This window comes from Pseudochaenichthys georgianus, unplaced genomic scaffold, assembly GCF_902827115.2.
Source record: "Pseudochaenichthys georgianus unplaced genomic scaffold, fPseGeo1.2 scaffold_635_arrow_ctg1, whole genome shotgun sequence".
NCBI lineage: Eukaryota > Metazoa > Chordata > Actinopteri > Perciformes > Channichthyidae > Pseudochaenichthys > Pseudochaenichthys georgianus.
The window spans coordinates 46,107-52,749 of record NW_027263192.1 but is presented as its reverse complement, the minus strand read 5'-3'; positions in this window follow the sequence as shown (position 1 = coordinate 52,749).

The window sequence follows — 6,643 nt, the reverse complement described above, 5'->3', positions numbered from 1 at the left end:
CCAATTGGTAGATAGTCTGTATTTACACCATAACAGTGCACAGCTGATAGAAAGGGATCTTTTTGTAGTTTTTAAAAATATTATTTACTACCTTTCCAACTCCTCATGCAGTTGACTGTTACAGGTCTATACATGTTCATGGTACAATTCATAAGCTTCAAATTGAGAGACTGAAACTGTATTTTCCTTTGCCGTTCTGTTTTAATTTCACAATAAAGTTAATAGTCATATTATGTTTGATATTATTATGTTTTATTAATTACAGCACTGTTTTTTTAACCCGCACCGCCTAGTGGTTAAAGCACACTATTGAATTTTGTTGTTGAATACGTTTTATTTGATGAAAACATTTAAATATTAAGAGTAGCCTACATACAACATTGGAAATATCAAGAAGATACTGTAGTGATCTCTACAATAAAACAGTTTAGTGCAGGACATCCAAAGATATTAACAGGAGGATGTGCAAAACAGACCAACTAGGGTTTATTTAAACATTAAAGATTACTTTAAGTTAAGGTCTTCTTTTGAAGAAGAAAAAAACGCTGGGGTTATCCACAGATAAATATGAAGTCTGACAAAGTACTTAACGTCCAATATATTGCATAGATTATTTTGGCACTTGACAATCACCTTCCATGAATTTGACTCAAGTGTAACTAAAGTCTGATTTAAGGGTTGTTTATATTTCACATCATTAATCAGAACCTGCAAAGTAACTAAAATAAATGTAGTGGAGTAAAAATACCAGGTTAACCTCTGAATTGTAGTGGAGTAGAACAAAGTAGTACATGCTGCTGTAACAAAAACATTTGCCAACTTGGGATCAATAAAGTATCTTATCTTATCTTAAGATGATCGATGGCTACTGCCATATTTGCAACATTTGCCTCTGAACCTTGACAAGTGCATGTTTCAGGCTTATCAATGAACAACAGGAGGGGTCACAGACATAAGACCAGCTGTTAAATAAAGCTCTTCTGACCTTAGCTGGCATGTGGGTATATTAATCCACCCATTTATTAATTATATGTTTTAAATTTGATAACACCACTGTGTTTCGTATCCGCTAAACCTCCAGGGTGTACACAGTTTAATACTGGCAACTTCTGATTGGGGGAAATACGAAAAGTCTTAAAAAGAGACGTGCCATATAATATTGCGAAACACACAATAGCCAGCATGTGCAGTTCTGGGGGGGGGGGGGGGGGAAGTCTGCCGTGGTTCCATTCCATTTCATAGAGCTGTGACGCTCAGCGTAACCTGTCGCACTGCCACTCCAACATCCAATCACAGGGCTTGATGACTAATCACGGGGTTTGTAAAGCAAGGTGGGTGTTGTAGTCCCAAACAATAGCTGGGGATTCTGGGTAGTGTAGTGTCTTCGGAAACTGTAGTCTCTTAACTCCGAAACAACTATTTGTTTCTCTGAATCGAAGGTTAAAAACACAAATGCATTGTACACAATTTAAACCAATCAATATTGTGTAATTAACAAGGATAAACTGATGTTTTTTAGTGGATGAGTAATGCAGATATCACTGTGTAATCATTTCACAGTGAGGGGAATACTTCCGGTTTTATTATGAAAACTTCGAGACCTGAAAAACTGTTTTCACCCACGCTAACTTTACATGGAAGCTGCATACACGTTATCCTGGTGAGACCTCAGATCATCCTCGTAATATCTATCAAACTATAGATCCTACACATCGACCGGACGTGGATTCTAAGAGTACAATATACACTCCTCGCCAGAAATCGAATCAAAAAGTATTTTAATGGCCAAACTATTCCACAATTTAAGATTATCCAGAGAGGGTTATTTGTGAATAAACGTCCCTCCGGAGCGTTTGCAATGAACGGGCCGGGAGCATGTTGTTTCTTACACGACCACTAGAGCACCTCTAGTGGTCGTGTAAGAAACAACATACACTTTAAAACGTGTCTCTGGGTCGTAATAAGGGCATGAACAATCGGCCTATTTGGTCGTTTTTTGTACAGGACAGGCTGGCATGAAACCCCAAATGCATAAACCTCTGGACCACCAGTGTGTTTTTAAAACAATTAACACTCAACTACAGGTCTTGTTGTGATGTGATTTAGAGTGAATTTGTACCTTTAGGCACACAACGAGCACACAGGTATTGAGGACAGAACAAGGCATAAGTATAAAAATAAATAAACGCATAAATACAGGAAAATAATCAGGAATAAACACAGGAATACAAAAATACAAGAAATAAATAAATGTGGGTAAAAAAACTGAAATAAATACATGTGAAAATAAATACAGGAATAATTCATTTGTTTTTATAAATACTGAAATGAATGTTTACATTAAAAAATAAAAGTTGAGAATAATACAGAACACACATTATTATATATATTTACTGTAGTTTTTACCTTATATTCACTTACATTTATAGATTAATTAATGTATGTCTCTGTGTTTCACACAATGTTGTTCTGGTTGGTTGCCTTTATAACAAACTTACTTTCAATTGCTCTGAAGGTTTCAACAAGTGTCTTCAACAATATCTTTGAGCAGCTATCGTATTTAATTCCACTTCCTCTTACCAGTCCCCCTTTTATTTGGAAGCTTTGTGTCAAGTTGTACACAGTGCAAGGAGAAACACTTCTCTCTTCAATACATATTTTAAAAGCTTACAGCACCGGGAATCTCCAGCATATTCATGTTCTGTGTTAACCTTAAAGCCCCCTGAGACAAAACTACCATTTATCATATTGGGCTGTATAAATAAATTTTGATTGACTTTTATTGATGGATTTGGCACAATAAGTACACTTCTCCTCAGAGCCAGATATAAATGTTTGTTAGAGTCAAAAATGGTGTTGCTATTAAAGGTTTTGCTTCTACCTAAAGCTCAGTACCAGGAGTGTAATGGATGGGATTTCTAACAGGTTTGAGATGTTGGATGTGAAGCTCTTCTCCACTGTAGCAGTGAGATAACACACACATTTAACAAGCAGCACAATACACACCGGGTTAAATCAACATGATGACTTGGCTTCTTTTGACTCAAAGACAACCGCTCTTCCTCTCAGCCACATCCGAATGATGGGCTGTGGTTCAGAAATGATGATCAAGTTATAGCCGCGATGTCCAGATCCAGGTAACCTTTTTTTTGTAAGAATGGAGGTTTGGTAAAGTTGGAAAGATGCCATGGCTTACTGTTAATATTTACATTAATTATGTGACCTTCTCTGTTTCCTGTAGATATTTAATTGCTCTTTTTACTGCACTTTTAGTCTACCGTTTTACTATTATGCTGCTGTGTTTATTGTATTTTTGTAACTCTGGCACAACAATTTCCTTCGGGATAAATAAAGTCTTATATTATCTTAATTCCATTGTTTCTAAAGGACTCTGGTTGTGTTTTTCTGAAAAGATGTAAACAATTGGACTGGCACTTCCTATGATGAGTTTCAACAAATGTTTTTCCCTCACTGTCTGCTTTGTGTGTGACCTGAGTGTCTGTATGTGAGTTGCTGTTTACCTGTGTGTATGCTTTCTGCGTTACTATGTGTGGTGGGGTGGTGCGGCTAGGTGTAAGAGGTCGGGTGCTGACAACGCCACCTGGGGGAGTTTCGCCCCCAGGAAATGACTAAAACTAAGGTATTATACCTTTAAGGACAATCAGGTTAGTTTACAACACGGGCAGAGACAGTTTAAGGGTTAATATCAAAGGCTCCTTTATTTATAAAATCAACCAGGTTTCATGGCAAGATGTGAAAATGTGACGATTTACCACGCTGGGAGACGTGAAGATGTTACGATTTCGTCCCTTCAAACGTGACAGTTACACATATTGTTAACGCAACACACTCTCACTCCCTAAGCGTCCAGGAGCGACGCTTGGTCAGGGTCCCGTGGCGTGCAGTTGAGACACGCCGAGTCTCCTTCAGCTTCATAAACGGACGCAAAGAGCTTTCAACTGATTGCAATGTATTCCCATCGGCGGCGGTATTTGACGCTCAGGGAAGCACCGCATCCATTTATATCGGCAGCTCTTAAAGGCAATGTGAGCATCCATTCCCATTGGATAACGGAGAATTGCACACCCGGAAGTAAGCATTCCCCTTGCTGTCGATTGATTTGACAGTGATATCTGCACTACTCATCAACTCAAAAACACCAGATTACCTTTGTTAATTAAACAACATTGATAGGTTTTAGTGTACAATGATTTTGTCACATTTTCCCCTTCAATTCTGAGAAACAAGTAGTTTTCTATGAGTTTTGGATGACTGAAGACATTACATTACCCACAATCCTCTGTTGCAACAGGCAACAGCTTCGGTGCATGTTCATTTACAAACTCTTCAACTACAACCGTAGTTATATTTAAAAACATGTTAGAAGGCCTCACGAAATACTTTAATGTATATTTAAATGTGAAGGAATGCGTGTATAACAAAATACATCCGTCAAAAACTAAACCGGAAACAGATGTAGGCAAGATCCTCAGCTCGATGATTGGATGGTTAACCGCAATGCACGTTGGGAAATGGTGTTTATGCGATGTGAAATCTGAAAACATTTTTTTTAAATAATACTTTATTGAGTGTGCTTGCTTTTCTCTTTGAAAGTCATCACATAACGGCATTGTAATACACGGTTCGGCTGCATTACATATTACATATCTGCCGTAGTTCTCTATGTATAGAGCCCTGCTGAGAAGACTTCTAGAGAAACTGGAAGAAATGCCGCCAAAACTGAAAACGTGACGTGGATCTTAAATATATCAGCAATTAAACAACATCTTACATTTCTTTCCACACAATACGTCTCCTTGCAGTATCAGCACTAATTCGGCTGACTTTTATATTTGATCCAATTGGTAGATAGGCTGTATTTACACCATAACGGTGCACAGCTGATGGAAAGGGACACCTAGTGGTTAAAGCACGTTATTGACACCTCGGACAGGCGTTGTCACAACAATAGCTGGGGATTGTGGGTAGTGTAGTCTCTTTGGCGCTCCATATTTCAGAGAAAATAAGTTGTTTCTCAGAATTGAAGGGGAAAAACACAAAAGCATTGCACACAATTTAAATCTATCAATATCGTTTAATTAACAAAGGTAATCTGGTGTTTTTGAGTTGATGAGTAGTGGAGATATCACTGTCAAATCAATCGACAGTAAGGAGAATACTTACTTCCGGGTGTAAAATTAATTAAGTGTTGCCGACATAAATGGATGCGGTGCTTCCCTGAGCATCAAATACCGCCACCGATGGGAATACATTGTAATCAGTTGAAAGCTCTTTGCGTCCATTTATGAAGCTGAAGGAGCCTAGGAGCGTCACAACTGCACGCCACCCTGACCAAGCGTCGCTCCTGGACGTTTACGGTACGTCCACACAGCAGCTTTAGACAAATCTTACACCGCTTCCAACGCTTCTCTGCCCATTGACTTTGAATGGGGATGACGTCACTTTGCCTCGCTTTTCGCCAAACTGCATTGTGGGGGAGCGAAGCGAAGATTTCCAGGATTTCCAGGATTCAAAAGTTGAGCAATGTTCAACTTTTGAAGCTGAGCTGGAAGCGTCAGCCAATCAAACACGTTTATGGAAATCTGACAGTAGAAGCGCTAGCCAATCAAACCGCGTGTAAGCAGGGAGAACCAGACCGCAGTTCATTTCCTCATATTCCAAACGAGAAATTACGGTAGCAAATCACCCGGTTCTTTACGACCAGAACTATTAACGGGATACAAACCGGAGGAACCAGGCATGGAGGGAGGTGGCAGAGACAGTGGGGGAAACTGGTAGGTTTTCGCCTGTTTGGGGAGTTTATATATATATATATATATATTGCTCGCATAAAATCCCCGGGGTTTGTTGCTTTGTATGTCGGGGGCGGGAGATTCATGTGATTGGTTGTTGGTCGCGTTGCTCGCAAAAAATGCCCAAGCTGTTAGACACGCCCAGCTCCAAGATTTTCAAGATTTTTGAAAAGCTGCTGTGTGGACGTACCGTTAGGGAGTGAGAGCAGTGGAGATAAGATGCAGCTACACATGCCTATCTACATTGAGAGGTTGTGTTAACACAGTAGAGAAAACATTCTGGTTCACTGAATGGAAAGGTGGTGAATTTGTAGATTTGACCACAGTCTCAGAGTATGCAGGTCGTGTAGAGGATCTCTGTGAAAACTCTGATAGTCAGAAACCTGACAGAGAGCGACTCAGCTGTGTACTGGTTCAAGGTCACAGCAAGCCACGGTGGATACTGGGTTTATCCTGGACCCACTCTGTGTGTCATAGGTAACATGTACACTGGGTTTATAACAATAACTGAGTTGTAACAATTAATTTCTTAATTTCAACTTCTTGCAAATAGTGTGAATGTTTTGATTTATATTTGTGTATGAACATAATGACAGTTTTGTTAATTCTACCTTTATTCAGATCTTCAGGTGCAGGTGAGCAGATCAGGATCGTCTACTCTCCTTCAGTGTCTCAGCAGTTGTCCACCTGGTCATACTTCCTACATCTGGTCTAAGAACAGACAGGAAGTGAAGGAAGACACATCTCCTTATGCAGACTTCAGTTACGGTTCAGCAGACAGTTATTCCTGTGCTCTGAAGGGACATGAGGACTTCCCCTCTCCTTCAGTG